Genomic DNA, 19504 nt, shown 5'->3' with positions numbered 1-19504 from the left:
CAGTGAATGCCACGACACTTACAGTTGCTAGTAAAACCAAACAAAACAATTTAGGTTTCCTGAAGCTTTGCTGCTCCCTAATAGTGTCATTCTGTGCAGTATAAAGCAATCTATATGTTTAAAGTTTTCACTTTCACTTCTAGTTTTGACATTAGTAATAAAAAAAGATGTTAAAGCTGAAACAAAGTATTCCTTTATAGCAGTAAAATTAGATTAGCCTGTTGAAAAAGGTGAAGAATACATACTGTATATACTCTCAGGCTGCAATAAAAACTGTGTAGCTTAAGTGCTGCTGGCACACGTCCACTGCACAAAGCTACAAACTTTTTCTTTATAACAGCCATGAAGTCCTGTTATAGATGTTCAAGAAAAACAGTCTTTCTAAAGATTGTAGTGCAACCGACCTACTATTAATTTTCACACTAAGATGTCACACAGTGCAGATGAAGAAATCACCTAAATCTCAAGATTAAGAAGTGTCTAAGAAGGGTTTTTTTATAATCAGTTCCAGAAAAAGAAATTAATCCTGAATTAATTTCAAAAGCTGTACTAGTGCACCTATCTTGCTTAGGTATAGTATTCAATCAAAATCACACAGTACAGCTCTCTCAGTAGGTGCTCTTGCACAAAGCAGTGTTTTCATGCAAACACAGCCTATTACTATAGTATTAAGGAAGTGGGATCTACCAGGTATGCTCATTAAACCATAAGCACATCTCCACTCAGCAGCTTACCAACCTAAGTCACACTAACACAATAAGGACTAATTCAGCTTCTGCATCTCACAATCAGAATCGTAACACAGGTACAATTAAGTGCCTGGTACTTTAAGAACTGGTAGATCTGTGACCTACTGTCCTTGCACATTCAGTCATTCTCCCTTCTTTGTCCCAACAGAAGTGTCCACTAGGCCATGCAATCAGAAGGTACTATCTATAATCTAACTAGCCAACAAACAAAACCAAAATAAAATAAAAAAAAAACACAAACAGTTAAGTTCTCAATTGCATAAACTCCCTGATCTGGCTAAACTTACAACTATATCAGAACTATCTGTAGGCTAAAGGAAGATAAATAAAAATCATGTCATAGGAGGAGCGAAACCCAGACAGATCAACTGTAAAACCACACCTTCTGTGCAACTTTCACCCAGGTGAACTGTCAGATTTATTTAGAAAATAAAAACACAATACCCTTTCGAATTTTCTTTGTTTTCATGTAGAAGCACAAGCATCCTATGAAATGTTCACAGGGAAGCTCTCCTGCCAAGTCAAGGTAAATTTGACAACCATTCAAAACAAATGCATAGTTACCAGTTTAGCTTATTTTAGAAAACAGTTACATTTTGTAAGAACTTTCAGTTCAGTTACAGATAAACTGTTGAGATTTGTAGATGTGCAAGACCCAACATTTCAACTGGCACTCTATCCTGACCTGTGCCACTAAGCATAATGAGTTCATCTTGACAAGATTAGAGGCCATCTGGGTTTACAGTCCAATTCAGTAAGCTGTTTCCTCATCATCATGTTATATAATTCTACAAAAACCATAGCAAAATAAATTTTTCCCTACCTTCCACTGTAAAAACAAGAAGTGGCAATATGCATCTTTACATAACACAAATAGCTTTTCTGAAAGTTTTAAATGAAACAAGTGTGAATAGTTATCTTCAACTACTTTTGCTGTGGGAGTCTGATTACTTCTGAGGTAAATTCACTGCCACAGACAGAATATTCTGAATAATATTCTCAAACAAGGCATACACCAATGCACCCTACTAAATACAACTCAAAAATAATATCAATTGAAATAATTAATTACAGCAAGCAGATCTTAAAGTGTTCTAACAGAATTGTGCCCTTCCCAGAGTGCAAGTCTCTAAACATTCATATTATAGTCTTTGATATTTCCAAATGAGTGATATTCAAGTAAGCTTAAGATCACAGTTATATTCAAGTAAGCTTAAGATCACATGCTGATATTTTATCCCTTCAACTCTGTTAAAAACACAGAGATTCAGCCAGCTTTTTTCTTAGAGATGAAACTCTCTCCTGTGAAGCTGTGTTTTTCACGTCCCCATGCCACTTCACTAATTTGTATTTTTTCTTACTTTTCATTTTACCAACTATTTCCTGAATAAATCTCTTATAAAAGCTTTGGTATCCTCCCATTATGCTATTTCTGCATCCAGCAACCCATTACTAATCTCAGCTTCTTGCACATTATAGAATCTGTATAAAAGCTTTATTTGAACATGTAAGCACTGCCTTACATTTACTAGGGACTTGGAAAAAAAAAGACTTTCAAGTATATTTTCTACAGTAATAATAAGTTAAGATAACACTTAAGATTATAGTCAAAACATGTAAGATTGTAGTCAAAACATAATTTGTACATGTAACAGCAATATGCAAACTGCTCAAAAGTATCACTACAAAACATGCTAACAAACCGAAGATACGTATTTTAATTTATTTTTTTTTAACAGTGGAGTTGATTTTGACTTCTTTTCCTATAGCATTCACGTGAACTCCAGCAGCTCTGAAGAGCACTTAATCCTGCACATAGAAACTTTTGAAAATTAAAAACTAAATGGAAATCAAAAAGTTGCAAAAAGCCATCATAGAGCCATAAAGACTGAAAATGGGAGCAAACAATTAAGTTTAGCTTTTTAAGACATGCGCTCCTCACTTAGCATTTATTTGGCATTAACCCATAGCCTATACAGAGTATTGCCAACCCTACAGTATCATCACACAGGAGCGACGGCCCTCCTCGTTGCACCGGCCAGCCCTCACACAAGCAAGGCACCGGGAGACCTGCAAACTCAGACAAACACTGACCACGAGAGGGATGCCCAGCGCTACCAGCCTGCCCAGCCGCGCACCTCAGCCCTTCCCGGCGGCTCTCCTCGCCGCCAACGGGGCCAACAGATCGGGTGATCCCCGGCGGCTCTGCCCGCCGAGCCGCCGCCTGAGGCAGGCGAAGCGCTGCCCGGACCGAGGGCGGTAGGGAGGCGGCGGAAAGCCCGCTTCTTCACGGCGCCAAAACCCGGAGCACCGTGCGGGGGGTGCGGGTGGGGGTGGTAGGCGGGCTCTGCTCGAAGCGCCTCAGGCAAAAGCGCGGCCGTTGCCGCTGCCCGGCCGGCGTCTCCTTGGAGAGCGGGTAACGCGCCCTTCCCTGGGGCGGCGGGGCGACACCCGCCCGACCTGTTGGCACGGCCGAGGATCGGCTGGGCCTGCTCGTCCCGGCCCCCACCCCCTCCCGCCGCCCCGGCTCCCCTCTCCTCACCGGCCGGGCTCCCACCCACACGGGCCCACAGGGGCTCGAAGGCCGGGCCCAGCGGCCCTTTCCCACCAGCGGCGGCGGCCCCCGCCTCTCCCTCCCCGCCGGAGAAGGGGGCTCAGCCGCCGCGGGAGAGGAGGGCGGCTCACCCCGCGGTGGAGGGGAGGTCACCCCAGGCCTGGTTTCTCCTCCACCGCCGTTCGCTACCCGTGGGGCCCTGGCCGCCTGGCCCAGGGTTTCGCCTTCCGACAGCGAAGAAGAGCAGCGGTCTCGCTTCGTTCAGGTCAGCGGAACAGCGCTGGCGGAGGAGGGACTCACAACCCTGCCTCAACGGCCGCCGCCATCTTGGCCACCGCTCCGCGAGGGGTACGGGAGGCGGCCCCCAGCGGACGGATACATACCGTTACCTAGTAACCTCCGCCCAGCCGATGCCCTTCCGCGTTGCGCATGCGCCGCCCGCGCCGGCCCTTCCCGCCTTTCCCTGCGCGCCGCCGCGGCGGGGCGGGCGGGAAGCGGTCGAAACTCCAAATCCCAGCGTGCACTGCGCGAGGAGAGCGGCCTGCGCCAGCCCTCCCGGGCGCAGTGCCTTCTGGGATTGGTAGTTTTCCAGGCGGGGCACCGCCCAGCCGCCTGACACGGTTAGCGCTTGTCCCCCGTCGGGCAGAGGCGGGCTGCGAAGCCTCGGGCTCGTTTTGGTCGTAAAGTAAAATACGAAAACGATAGTGAGCTCTATAAACGACGTTACCTGACTGGAAGACTAGTAAAATCACGTCAGAACCCTGAGGGTGGACGAGGATCAGATCCTGTCCTCATTTGGAGCAACATTGACTTGCATAGTCTGCTTCTGTCTTCTCTGCTTTTGGTCTCCTGTAAGAAGTCGCAGCTCAAAATGCATCAGTGAAAAGGTGGAAATCAACGTGGTCGCTTCTACCTTTTTCCCTTCTTTTTCTGCAGTGCCATTATTCGTGTTTTGCTACTTGTTTGGAGTTTACAGATACGTTTCTTAAAACTTTCCTTTGGAAAACAAAAATATAGGAAAAATGAGAAGGATTTGGCATTTAAAAAAATAGTTGTGGGTAATAGTTGTGCTGTGCTTGACTGTTCTACTCCAATTACTTGGTTGTTCCAGGCAGATAAACTTATATTTAGCAGACGTTCTTGTTGTTAGTCCTCAGGGGTCCGGACTTGCATAATATACTCAGGGTGTTTTATTTCTGTTTTAGTAACGCTGATAGCATTCATATTTCTTTCATTTGAGGGGATTGCCCCTTGTTGTCAGAATGGGAAAAATTAGTTACTGTTTTCAGCATTTCCAGTACACTGAGTTTCTAGAGCAGAAACATTAAATATTTACATTGGCCTCACAATTCATCCTGGGCGAGAAACATTCTACCAGTATGACAGGGGAATATAGTTAACCCCCCCATTTCTCCCTTATTAGTACTTATACCAATGTATTTTACTCCACGAAAACATAAATGACACATGAATCCTTTTCAGTGATGCATGAATCTATCTGTAATTTAGAAAAGGAACTAAATTATTAGAAAACCTGTGAAATAAAAATGTTTCACTGAGAATATTGTTTTCCCTAGCAGATGCTATTTCAAAGGAATAGTTCTGGACAATACGCAGTGCGTGGAAGAGGTGAGCATAAGACTGACTGTTACAGCAGCGTTTTCCTCCCGTTTCTACGATGGGCTGTATGACTGTATATGCATAACTGAAATCGCTTTAAAAAGAATCTGCAACAACTTCATGGAAGCCCTCTGTGTAATGAATATGTATTATTCATCTGTATTGCAATTCTGCAGCTATTAAAGATGTTAATTTACCAGCTTTTTTTAATTATTCTTTTAAGCAATATGCTTTTATTGCCTCAGGTACCATGTCTGGATATTCAGCACAACATTGGTAGTGGTGTTGTTGGCAAGACGCTTTATATTGTCACAGTGGCTTAGCTCCCACTGCCCGGCAGGTGGAGGCAGAATTTAAGAGAAATTAGTGCCTTAATACAATGACTATCATTATTTTTGTTGCTGGAGTTTATTCTTAAAATACAGCTCCCTCATTCCTACTGTTTCCTGCAAGAAAAAAAAATCTTACCTGAAAATATGATACACTGTTAAGGAAAATCAATAAATGAAATGGCTTTTAGTATGTTTTAATAATGTCTTTACTGTAGTCCCCTATATGTCATAACTGCATATTTTCCTTACCACAGGTTGTCATATATTGGTAGTATGTCTCTCATAGGAGCTTACAGCATCATTGCGCTGATTCCTGCCTGATATTTGCGGGATGATTTTTCTTTTTTTTTTGCTGTCCCTCTTCTGGAATTGGCTGCAAGCCTGTTCTTTAAAAGAAAAAACAAAACCAAAATGGTGCTCCAAAGAAATAAAACAGTACGAGCTCCTCAGAGCCATTTTTCACTGGGGACAGGGACTGATAAGAAGGTACAATAAGCATTAAGGAATCATGGATTGCACTGCAAGAAGCATTATTTCCAGTAGGTGGTTCTCCACTACTGTTATAAAATAGCATCTCAGGATTTGGGAATGACTGTGAGCCAAAACTAATATGGCTTAAAGAATGTCTTGGTAATTATAAAAAAAAGTATATCTTTTGGGGGAAGTCCTATGTCAACGCTAATGAGCCTCTAGATTGACAGTAACTAATTCCTCCTACAAAGATCTCTGTTGTAAGCGCTTCCATCAGCAGACATGCTAATGAATGCACCCTCACAGAAACTGAATGGATTATCTTTGAGATAGTTCAATTTAATTAGGATTGAAAGCATATCAGAGACATGTGATGATTTTTTCCTTGCGCATCTGCCAGCTGTATCTTGTTAATTTTACTTTATTATTACAGAGTGAAAAGGAAAGAAAGCAAACAAAATACAGGCGTGCAAGGACTAGAGACAAGCAGTGGTGAAGGATTAAAGTTTTACTGAGGCAGAGGAGATATGAGGAGTAGTTGAGGAGAGAGATTTTTAGAGGCCCTGAAACAAAGGCAATAATTAATAGGGTGTTCCATTGAAATAGTAATTGTCTGCTTTTTTCAGATTTTGTGACAAAGTGGTTTTTGCTGCAAAGATGAAACTGGGCAAAAATGATTAGGCTACACAAGTGACTATCAGGCTACGATACTGAAGGCAGTTTTTCTTTCCTTCTGTAACATTAGATTGGAAAGATTTTTTAAGGCATTAACAAAGAGGTTTGAGTTGATTTATACAGGAAGATAAAGTGTCCACTTATTCATATGGGGTCTGATAATAAACTAAGCAGGTGTAGGGCTGAGGCACAGGCATTTAAGACCCCAAAGCCAGGCATTAGGCTGATCAAGGATTAGCCAGTTCGCTACCAGTGAAGAAGAAGGCAATTTTTGATGATCCACTCAAGCATAATAGCCATCAGAAGCAATAAAGGAGAGTAATTGGGAGGTAGGTCAGACCTGGTTAGAGCTAACCTGGTCAGACCCTGGAAAAGCACCTGAATCTCTTCTGAAGAGTGGACAGGATGCCTGTTGTAAACCTTCCCCTCATCTGTAGGGGTGGGGAAAGTAATCCTCTTGATATGGCTATTATCTCACCAGTCTGTAATACTTGCTGTTATATGCACTCAAGGTGTTGCATTCTAGTAAAATATTAGTGACTAGTATGAAACCTGGTGCTATAAAGTGATGGGATGGAGCCACAGGGCATAACCAGTCTGGTTTTATTAAGCATGCTTATTTCACATAACCAAAACACATCAGGAGCACCACTGCTGCCCTGCCTAGAAGCCTTATGACCACATTTATGTCATTGTCCCCTTTGAAGCCAGGCTCAGTTAAAGCCTATTTTGAAAACCACTTTAAAGAGGTCTCTATAGCACAGAAATTAGCAGGGTCATAAGTACTATTTCACTCTTAAGAAATTAAGATCCAATTTCACAACCAACCTACAAATACAGTGCTTAATCTGGATGTCTCTGTTGTTTAGTTCAATATTATTTGATACACCGTACTCTTAGTTAGGTAGTCTCATCTATTTTTTTTTTTTTCTGTTTCCAGTCCAGTAACATCTTCAGTTATTCCTTGGCTAACAAAAGCAATCCAAGAAGAAATAAAATACTTCAGTTGTTTTGAAATGGCAGATTTGAGTTAAACTGGCATATCTGCAAATTCCTCAGAAAAGTGAGTAGGAACAACCTTTAATTCATAATATCTTGAGTGGTAATTCTATATCATGATGTTGTCTAGCCACTTCTACTTTATTTAGATTTATGAAGTCACAATCTAAATATATGCTACACTGAAAAAAAAAAAATAAAAAGTGAGCAGAAGAAAGATAAAATGATTGCATAGGTTAGAAATACCACATAAATTTCTCCCTCTGAATTGAATCAAAGGACAAGAATATGAAAGAAATAAGCAATCCCACCACATGTTATAAAGAAAAGTTTGGATCTAAGAGTTCTCATGCCTCTCTGCCTAGCCCCATTTTTTTTTCTATTTTGCAATTAAATATTTTTTTTTAATTTTCCTTGGTTCTGAGTGTAGAGAATGAAAGATACTTTACAACTATTTGAGAGTTCATTCTAAGAGGAAAAGGTTGGAGATACTTTCTACTTTTTTCTTTTGTAGTTGAAAATTAAAATGTATCTGATAGCTGTCATTCCTGCATAATCATAGAATCATAGAACCATAGAATGGTTTGGATTGGAAGGGACCTTAAAGATCATCTAGTTCCAACCCCCCTGCCATAAGCAGGGACACCTCCCACTAGCCCAGGTTGCTCAAAGCCCCATCCAGCCTGGCCTTAAACACCTCCAGGGATGGGGCAGCCACAGCTTCTCTGGATAACCTGGGCCAGTGTCTCACCACCCTCACAGTAAAGAATTTCTTCCTAATAGCTAATCTAAATCTCCCCTCTTTCAGTTTAAAACTGTTACCCCTTGCCCTGTCCCTACATGCCCTGATAAAGAGCCCCTCCCCATCTTTCCTGTAGACGCCCTTTAAGGTCTCTCCAGAGCCTTCTCTTCTCCAGGCTGAACAACCCCAACTCTCTCAGCCTGTCCTCACATCAGAGGTGCTCCAGCCCTCCGATCATCTTCGTGGCCCTCCTCTGGACTTGCTCCAACAGATCCATGTCCTTCTTATTCTGGGGACTCCAGAGCTGGATAACTGCTTTCCCTATACTATATGGCTTCAGTTATGTTGAAAACATATCAGCATTAAAATAGTTAGCGTATAAAAGCTGCAGTGAATTCTTCAAAGCCACCTAATTTTTATTTTTATATATATGTTCATATTTTTCTAATGGAAAAAAATCTGACAAAGTTGTAGGTCATTTTATAACCACTATACAGTTTGATAGTGAACATCCAATCCAGAAAAATAAAAAATTCTTAACGATTACATGGCTTTACATTCATAATGTACTATGTGTTGGCTTTTTATTAAAAAATTATGATAAGGAATTCCACTGTAGCTACAGAGGGTGGATTAATTTTATGATATACTGCATTTCATCGTCTGACAATAATGTTTTTGAAGTAGATAGTTGCTTTCCTGATACAAGAGCTTTCGCAAATATAGAAGTACTGAGTGAAGTACGATGACCTGGCCTGTCTGATGACTATATATATATATGCAAGGATTTAAATTAGAGTAACTATGAAGTGTTTTAAATAACTTTGTAATTTAAATCTTTCTCTCACATTTCTAATAAAATTGCTTTTGTGGTTCCTTTTCTTTTTCTGATGATAAGAGCGGTAGTAGAGATTTGGTGCTAAGTGGTTTCAGTTATACTGTTGATTATGGTTGGTACAGATGAGTAACAACACTGAATTGATAGTTACTGAGGAAGAGGGGTTAGTTGGTGCACATTTACAAAGCGATTACATAGTTTTCACAAAGTAGCATATAGGAGAAGGATGTCTTTGGAGAGAGCAAAAGGAAAACTGAGGCCGGCAGGAAGCTTCATGGGTGAAGGAGGCATTCAGGAGAAGGCAGGGTATGTAAGCTGTTCTTGTAAGGCAGAAGATTATGGTCCGTAATCTTGGATGCTCTCGCATGAAGATCTTGAGCATGTCACTTGTCTGCCATATACATTTCCTCACAACGTAGCTTAATTCATGCTTGTTACGATCTTGGGGTTAATGAATGGAAGACAGACACAAGCAATGGAACTTACTGCGATGATTTTTTAAAAGATTAATCTGGTCCTTCACCAAATCCACCATTTTTCTATATTCTGCAAAGGAGATGCGTGCAGATCTAGATGTTTGTTAGATCTTTCACTTCTCTGATATGTTCCATCTATCTAGTAATACCGTCTTTGCTACTGTCTATTGACATTTTATATTTCTGATAAGAATTGTGTGCGTGGGGTTGCTCTATTTGGAGTGTGATAAAGCAATGTCTAAATATGTTGAATTTGCTGATCTTATCATCCATGATAATGAAGGTGTGTTGCTGATTTCTGCAGCGTATATCTGAAATGACAGATTATGAAATGACTGAAATGACTAAATTATGCACCTCTTTCTTAGAATACTACACAAAAATGAGGTGAATGATTTAAAAATGGGATTTTATTGTTGCATGTTATATCCATACACTAAAAAATCAAGTACATTCATTCCGTTATTTCAGAATATGTAAGAAGTTCTTTTCTGTTTATCTCTTGGCCTCATTAGGGAATTACATTTATTGCTCTAACATTTCAAATTCATCATGCAATTATGCAAGTTTGAGAGATCTGTTATTCATACACATCAGGTTGCAGTCAAAGGCCCTGGTTGCTCTGTGCAAGGTATTTATATAAACTTAAGAAGATTTCACCTACTATAAATGGACTTTTGTATTTTTGGCATAATCTATTTCTACCACCGCTTTTGTTAGGATTGTGGCAAGCATTTTGAAGACAGCATGTTAAAAGAATCAAGAGCTTTAAAATATTCTGAAGTTTCTTATTTGTCCAAACATAAGAAAAGTATTGGCTTGTAGTACTCTAACTGACCCAACGTTGAAAAAGTAAAATATTACCTATAAATTGTACGAGAGAGATGGCTAAGTGTCACGCGTAAGCAAGTCCACAATATTCCTTAAAGGAATGGGCAAGTGAAACAATAATGGCCACTATCTCCTTCAAAGATTGAAGCCTGTGGTGGATCACGTACACTAAGGTACCTTGCCTGCAGCCTGAAGACTACTGCAGTGACACTGGATATTACCTCATGGAACTATGCATGTCAGTGGAATGAAAGAAGCAGAAACCTGAAATACAGGAAGAAGGCAACAATATCCTACAGAGAGACAAAAAAATCAGTAACCCTCAGAAAAAGGCAGTACTGAGTAAGTGGAGAATTGGAATAGTGAACAATGATGCTGCTTCCTTCTTTTGGTTTCTGTTGTGTTGGGTACAACAGGACTTTTTCATGCACTGCCCTGTGAATAACCAGAATTGCATCAAGGAGGTCCATCATCATCATCCCATGAACTTTAGGGATTTGTACTGCCAGGAGCATGTCAATTTAATTTGATCTTGTTTTGGAGCTATTTTAATACTTTGGTGCAAGTTTCTTGTATATAAATGAGGCAGTGCACGAAAGAGAGTTGCTGTCATTTGACTAAGTAGGACTCGTGTTAAACTGGTATAGATTATTCTAAAGGAATCCTGAAATGCCAGATTGCTTTAATAAGAAGGAACCTTGAGAATCTTATTAATGCAGAAGTAATACTCTGCGTTTTGATATATGTCTCCAAATAAATATAAAATATTAACAACTAATTGTTGCCTAAATCCAGTGTAGCTTTTTGATCATTTTATTCTCTTGAATATGTGGGCCACCTCTTATGTAAACATAGTTAAGTGAACTGTAGAACAATCTCAAGTAACTCCACTCAAGCAGATAGAGTTGTACTCGCTTTAATCAGTAGTCTGCTCTGGAACATTGGAAGCCATTTAATGTGTCAGCCAGCTATGCAGACACCCAGGGCATTATGTGTGCGAAGCTCTTACGCAATGCTTTTATTTGTGGAATACACTTACAATGGGAAGATATAATAGTATTCTGGTAACTGGCACATTGTCAATTACAGCAACTACTTAACCAGGTTTTCTTGTGAACATACCATGCAATTCTTAAGTTAGTGTATAAAAATATATACACTTATTTTTGGAAAGGTGGCTACCTATGAAAACATGGACATACAGAGATTTTTAGTCATGAGGTGGATTGAGAACTGGCTGAGTGGCAGAGCTCAGAGGGTTGTGATCAGTGGTGCAGAGTCCAGTTGGAGGCCTGTAACTAGCAGTGTTCCCTAGGGTCAGCACTGGGTCGTCTTATTCAACATATTCATCAATGACCTGGATGAGGTGACAGTATATCCTCAGCAAGTTTGCTGATGACACTAAACTGGGAGGGGTGCCTGACACACTGGAAGGCTGTGCTGCCATACAGTGAGAGCTGGATAGGCTGGAGAGTTGATCAGAGGGGAACCTAATGAAGTTCAACAAGGGCAAGTGCAGAGTACTGCACCTGTGGAGCAATAACCCCATGCATCAGTACAGGTTAGGGGTTGACCTGCTGGAAAGCAGCTCTGCAGAGAGGAACCTGGGAGTCCTGGTCGACAACAGGATGACCATGAGCCAGCAATGTGCCCTGGTGGCCAAGAAGACCAATGGCATCCTGGGGTGCATCAAGAGTGTGGCCAGCAGGATGAGGGAGGTCATCCTCCCCCTCTACTCTGTCCTGGTGAGGCCACATCTGGAGTATTGTGTCCAGTTCTGGGCTCCCTAGTTCAAGAAAGAGAAGGAACCGCTGGAGAGAGTCCAGCGAAGGGCTACAAAGATGATCAAGGGACTGGAGCACCTCTCTGATAAGGAAAGGCTGAGAGATCTGGGTCTGCTTAGCCTGGAGAAGACTGAGAGGGAATCTCATCAATGCATGTAAATATCTACAGGGTGGGTGTCAAGAGGACGGGGCCAGACTCTTTTCAGTGGTGCCCGGAGACAGGACAAGGGGCAACAGGCACAAACTGGAACACAGGAAATTCCATCTCAACAAGAGGAAAAGCTTCTTCCCTTTGAGGGAAGGGAAGCACTGGAACAGGCTGCCCAGAGAGGTTGTGGAGTCCCTCACTCTGGAGATATTTAAAACCCACCCGGATGCATCCTTGTGCAACCTGCTCTACGTGAACCTGTTTTGGTACGGGGGTTGAACTAGATGATCTCCAAAGGTGTCTTCCAACCCCCCCAATTCTGTGATTCTGTGATAAAGCTGAGTTTGGCTTATGTTTGATTTCAGCTCTATTCTGTTTCAGTAACGAAATATTATTATGAAAGTAACACATTGCTACTACTTTATATGTTAAAAACAAACCCCCAGAGTTAAATTTACTCAGACATCATAATTTTGATGGAGTTAGTCAGGTTGGATTTTGGGGCTTTTTTTGGTTTGGGTTTGGTTTTTTTTTCCCCCTTAGAAAAAAGACTGCTGTCAAAGTTGCAAGACCAAGCAGCATGTTCCATTTAAAAGTATTTTCATTTTATTATTGTTGCTATTTACCGTATGTGAAAAACCATTTAATTATCATCTTGTTGGATATACAATGCTGAATGCACATTTTCAAATATGTGATTTCAGCAAATCCTAGAATGGAGTCCATTACATGTTTTCTATTTTACCCTTAGCATTATACAAACTAAAACAATGCAGAAAAGAGTATAAACAAAATAATTTGCAACAGATGGAATGAAAGTACATTTTGACAAACACCAGGTTACCATGTTGTGGTTGTACAACCTTTGACCCTTCCATATTTCTACATGACAGCTGAAGATGATATAAAACTTTCCTGAATAAAAATCATACATATGAGAAAAAGTAAAGCTTTTTATTTTATAAATGGTACTGAACAGAAGCATTACAGCTTAGCAGGGGAAAAAAAAAAGGTGATTCCTTGTCCTATGAAAGCTTCTTGCGTGCTTGCAACTTCTTTTGTGTCTGAATGATAAAAGCATGATATTATGAACGTATTGTATTGTGTTTGCTGATTTTAGAATCATAGAATGGTTTTGGGACCTTAAAGATCTTCTAGTTCCACCCCCCACCCCCCCTGCAATGGGCACAAGTTATAACATAGGAAGTTCCGTTCAAATACACGGAAAAACTTCTTTACAGTGAGGGTGACGGAGCACTGGCACAGGCTGCCCAGGGAGGTGGTGGAGTCCCCTTCTCTGGAGATTTTCAAGACCCGCCTGGATGCAGTCCTGAGTAATGTGCTCTGGGCAATCCTGCTTTAGCAGGGGAGTTGGGCTAGATGATCTCTAGAGGTCCCTTCCAACTCTGAAACTCTGTGATCCCATGATTCTGTGATATTCAGTTTTTCATCCACCAAGTCCTTATCGGCAGGGCTGCTCTCAATCCACTCATTGCCCAGCCTATATCCATGTTTGGGATTGGCCAAAGCTGTTAAACTTCTGACAGATAAAATACCTGAGAAGGTACTCAGCTAAAAGTGCTTTTACCTTTCTTATGTTGATTTAGGCTAGAAGTGAGGAACAGCATTTTATCCTTTATACATACTTTTGTCAAAAAACTGATAAAACAGTAGTTAATGATCCTTGCCATATTTTGCTTCACTTTTGTGCAAACTCTCCCAAGAGCAGCAAATCTGAATAAAATTTGTCTGAACAGCCAGGTCTTCACTGGCAGCTTTAAGGTCTATGACATTTGACAGTTTTCAATATTGGATGTATCCAACATGTCTAAGAAAGATATTTCTCTCTTCCTTCTGTGCTTATATGACTTCCATTTATGTACTCTTTGAGAGTATTCTATTTATTATGTTTATTCTTGCAAAATCATTGCGATGATGGGTAGCCTATATACTTCTTGAATAACACAAATTTCTGACTTCATGCTGTATATAATCCTTGTTTAACTGAACCACAGCCATCCATTTTAGCCATCTAGTCTTTATTTAAAGACTTCAAGTGGTGGAGAATCTACTTGTAACCCTCAATAAATTGTTTAAACGGTTAATAAATCCAAGTTTGAAATGCTATGCCTTTTCTCCCACTTTCTAAATTCAGAGCCCACCCACTGAGTAACAGTCAGTTAAGAGTTGAGTCACACTATGAACAGCTATCTCCCTCCTTGCAAAAGTCGTTAGTAAGATTCCCAGTAAAAATGACTTGCTGAATGATTTTGAATTTTTGAATGACTCTCAGTGTAGGCTACTTGTGAGAAATTTATTGTAATTATTAAATATTTGAAATACGAAGAAGTATGAAGTTAATTAGTTGATGTAATGTAATTAGTAAAGAGAAATACTGCTAGGTAAACCGATTCCAAATACTACACCAGAAGTTAATTATTCAGAGGAAGTGTGTGACAAGTATTAGTCTTCAAAAGGAAGTTGATGGTGTTAATATTTATATTGTGGAATGTAAAACTCCTTTTACTGCTTTTGTTCAATATATCCTTAAGATTTCACTTCTTCCAGAAGCATTCCTTTAAGCATTTATTGAACTTTTTGGGAAGAGCCAACATAGAACGAGGGCAAACACTCAAACCAAATTGCATTTTAAAACATTCTTTGATGCATTCTTCTGGCTCTAAAAAGCTTATATAGAAAGCGATTTTGTCTAACCAAGTCACTGAGATCATGTGCTTCTGAGTGCCTTCCAATTTAGCAAAAAAATACCGACGTATATCAAACAAGACTCCTTGTCCTTTTTTTCTTATTCCCTTTGGCTTTGTACTGTGTTTGTTACTTTGGTTTTGGTTGGTTGGTTTTTTGTTTTTTTTTTTTTAGTAGATTTCTTTTTATTTTATCACGTCTAACATGTAACTTCTAGTCTGAGTGATTATGTTTTATTTCTAAATCAGTTGAGTCAGTCATGCTCTCTATATACCTCTGAAGCCTAAGAGACTTAGGCTCTGATTCAGGAAAGCACGGGAGTATATAGCTGAATATGACACTGAGAGCAATTTCCTGGATCAGAGCAGTGAAAGGGAATGGATGATCCTTTGTTATTTTTGGTCTATTTTTATTTCAGAAGTGTTGTGTTAGGCACAGAATTACCGTCTTCTCCTTCTTATGTTGCAATTTAGTCTTGATAACTGCAACTTCTCAGTAACATTCCTGCCCGGTGACTCATAGCAGATGTAAGCCTCAACTTTACAGAATTTAATAGCAAAAACAATCGCAGCCTGGGAAGGGCTCTGGAATTCTTTGCATCAGCTTAAGAAGATTTAACAACTTTGAGTTCTGTCCAGAGGGTAAAGGTAAACATTTTAGGTACCTCTGAGGAAAGAAAGAAGAATTTGGGGTAATGGCTATAGTTACCGTTTAAAAGTATTATGTTTTTGAAGGCCATATAACTGGTATAATGTTGCTAACGATGTATGAATGTTATAGCAGGATCTAGCTATTTTGCTACGATATCTAGTTAGTTAATAAACCTCATATTCAAATCTGTAGTTTCTAAATTTATGATAATGTATGTCTGTATGAACAAGGCTGCTTTTTAAGCCTAAAAGTAGATAAAGTCATGAATTATTGTCCATTTTTCAGATGAGGAAAATGGGGCAATTTTTGTAAGACTACCTAATTAAAACAAAGCAAAATTTATGCATGAGTTTAAAGCAAACCTTTCAAGTCATTATCTGTCCTTTTGGCAGATTCTCTCTTATTGTATTTATTAGCAATGTAATTCTTATTGACACTGTACAAATCAAGTATCTGAATTCCATCTAGCTTGCTGTTTTCAGAATTCAAGAACAAGAAAACAGGCTGACAGTTCAACATTTTCATAGCACAGAGTTTCTCTAGTATCATCAAATCTATTTAGTAACTTGTTATTGAAATGCTTGGAAAAACATCAAATTTAGGGGAAATTTGAACATAGGATTGATTGTCTGAGCAGCCTGTAAAGAAGGCCTAGCAACAGAGAAGGAAAAAGGTACCTTTCTAAAATTTTTATTCCATAGCTTTGGAGAAGTCCTTCTGCACAGCTGTGGAAGTGCACATTCCAGGTGTAATCTTTGAATAGTAAATGAATAACCTCCTATGTATATGGTTTGAGGTTTCACAAGAGTTGCCCTTAAACTTCAATTTTATTAAAACAGAAAGTGATTCTTTTTTTTTCAGCTGTTAAGGTCTTATATTTTCAACTTGAAAATATTACACTAAGTTTTTCTCGCTCCCTCATGATGTGTGATAATCCATGTCTACTGTATGAGATTAAGATTTTCCTGGAAACAGATGACCCCGCACAAATTTGGGTTTTTTTTGACTTTGTTAAACCAACACAGGTGTTATAACAAAAGTCTTGGAACTCTCTCAGTACATATTAACTCTTTGGATTCACTAGCATCAACAACACAAAAATATTTACTAAGTTATGCAATTGTTTTTATCTGTGATGTGGATTAAGATTTGTAATTTTTTTGGAGTGAATGTTTTTATTTTATAGTGTGTGAATGTTTATTAGTGGTTGTATTCTCTCCCTACATTTTCCATTATTTTACCCTCCATGTACGTTTCTGGATAATACATTTTGAATATATATATTATATAACAACCAGGGTAAATATTTAAATGAGTGGAGAAACTAGTTTAAGAAACTGACTTTCAGAGCAGCCTTCTTAGAGCAAGGCTTTAAGCTTCCCTTGAATAGAACTTTAGTTGTATGTATTACCAAAGAGCTTGGATGTATGCTTTCAGAGAACTGTTACTAATACAACCTTTTCTGAAACTTTTTGTAGGAAATGTGGAAAACTAAGTAAGCAGTTACCCACATTAATTCCAAGACTGAACCTGTTGATTCAGTTAGTGTATGCAAAGCACTTTGAACATATATGGGGCTCAACTGGGTTGAGGTTCAACAGGGTTGAACGAATATGTTCAACCCTATTAAATACTTTTCACTGTAGGCTTGACCACCCAGTGAATCTCATGTGACTGCAACTGTGGGATCAGATAAGCTACAGGAGAAATTGGCTCAAAGGTACAAGGTACTGCCCCTTCCAGGATCAGCACCGCTCACTGTCCCCTGCCGCGTCTGGGTCTCCCTGCTGGGCAGGGACAGGAGCAGAGAAACGCCATTGGGTCAGCCATTTCCTTTCAGAGCTCGAGTTTTCATGTCTCTTCCTAGTCTTCTTGACCTTTCTCTTTTTTTGGGAGGACAACAGCACAAAGATTTTGGTCCCCCCAACACTTGTTCCTCCTTCAGGTCCACTCTGTGGTTTATTTTTCCTGTGTCCTCTCTGTTTCAGTGTCTTCCCTGTTTCTGACTGACAGGTCTGCCAAATGGAGCTTTCAGTTGCTCCCTCTTTGTACACCTCTTAATTCTCTTACCATCATAGTGAGCTCATATTGTGAGTGACTACAGGATCAATAATTCATCTATGGTTTACTGTCCAAATTCCTTTCTCAAAAATTAAACTCCAGGATTAAAATATCTTGAGCAATGTATTTAAATCGTCACATTCAGAATTTTATTTATGAGACTATTCCTACATTTTCTTATGTCTTCTGAGCATATCTAACTTCAGTGCTAAAGCTGATACACACAAAGTTGTTTTCCAAGTGCAGTCCTTATGAAGTTCCCCACAACAGGATCATGCTTTAGAAAGAGGCACCCTTTAAATAGAAAGGTGACTTCATCTGAAGATGACAAACCAAACCAACTGCACACACTCTATACTCAGTTCTTCGTTCCTTTTGTGCAGCTTGCTTGTAGTAGCACACAGGTGCTGCAAGGGACGTGATCTGCCCTGATTGTGCCTCTTAGTCTTCTACTTTTTTTTTTTTTTACTAACTTAAGTGTCTCTAAACAGTATGTAAGTTTTACTTCATACTCTTTTTTTTTTTTTTTAAATAAGAATACTGTAGTTGTAAAGCTGTGCAACCCATTTAAAATTGATTGCAGTGTTCAGGCATTCACAGTCAGTGAAATCATGATAGAACAGTTTGAATATTAAGACTAATGTGAGGGAGAACAGTGTGCTTTTATAATGAAAATAACAGAGAATGAAGCAGAACAGTTAAATATGCTTTCTAGGAGAGAAGGGACTATATTTTTTTCAGTGGAAGCTTCATATTTAAGATATGCATGGAGTCAGGACAGCAATTATCAGAGACAGATCATTTGTGGGTTGTCCACATAGCTAATGTACTCTTTGGTCACTCCTACAGTGTCATTGCAACAGATGGCAACAGCTGCTTTCAAAACAGTGGTGGCTGCAATAGCCATAATTACTACTGTCATAAGGTGAAAGTAGGTGTTTTATCATGGCAGAAACCTCTGAAATCTAAATTAATAAGAGCACTCAATGTCAGGCAATTCTTCCAGATTCCCCCCGCTGCCTCCATTTTTAAGCCTGAAATTCATAGGATTTCCCATTTCAAACATGTTGCATTGGATTATGGTAAAGTTTCTAATTCAAATTATATAATATTTATTTGGTTAGCATGAAGAACAACTTACAACTTAAAATTCAGGAATTTTATGGTATAGAAATAACAGGCAAAGATTTTCAGTTCACACTTTCTACTCAAGGAACATTTTATAGATATTTTTTAATGGATTCCTTTGGAATCCTTAGAGATAGACATGAGCTTAGTATAGTGCTTTACAGCTTAATGGTAGATGTTGTGTATGTCCAAAATGCTTATGAAAACCTTCTGACCTGTCTGTAACATGAGTCAGTGGGTACAGAGTACCCTCAACACCTTGCATCTGCATCAGTCCAGTGCAAGTAGTGGTATAACGAGTTTTATACAGATATATTTGGGACTTACAACTCTAGGCTTTCAAATATGATGCTTTCAAACCAGCAAAACTCAGAACTAAAAATAAAAAAAAAACCTGCTGCTTACCTAAATAAGATAACTGTAAGTTAAAAAAAGCATCCTAAGTATTTTATAGGTAGGTGTTGAAAACCTGAAATTAGGCTGGGCTGTAATTTGTACTGTTGCAAGAGGTTTTCAGAGATTGGTGAAAATAAAAGTCGGACTTGTCTAATTTTACAAGAACTTAAAAACATACTTCACTTAAGCACCTTGCTTATCTTTGTACAGTAAAAAGCACAGTCTGCCAAAGTTTCACTGGTGTTTTATATTAATTTCTGTAGAAACATGAGTGGAACTTTCCATAAAGTTGGTATTTCAGTAAGCATATGCTGACATTGAGTCATTAATCTCTATTACAGGT

The sequence above is a fragment of the Vanellus vanellus genome, assembly GCF_965231255.1.
Source record: "Vanellus vanellus genome assembly, chromosome: 4".
NCBI classification, from domain to species: domain Eukaryota; kingdom Metazoa; phylum Chordata; class Aves; order Charadriiformes; family Charadriidae; genus Vanellus; species Vanellus vanellus.
Note: the sequence above shows the minus strand (reverse complement) of the source record.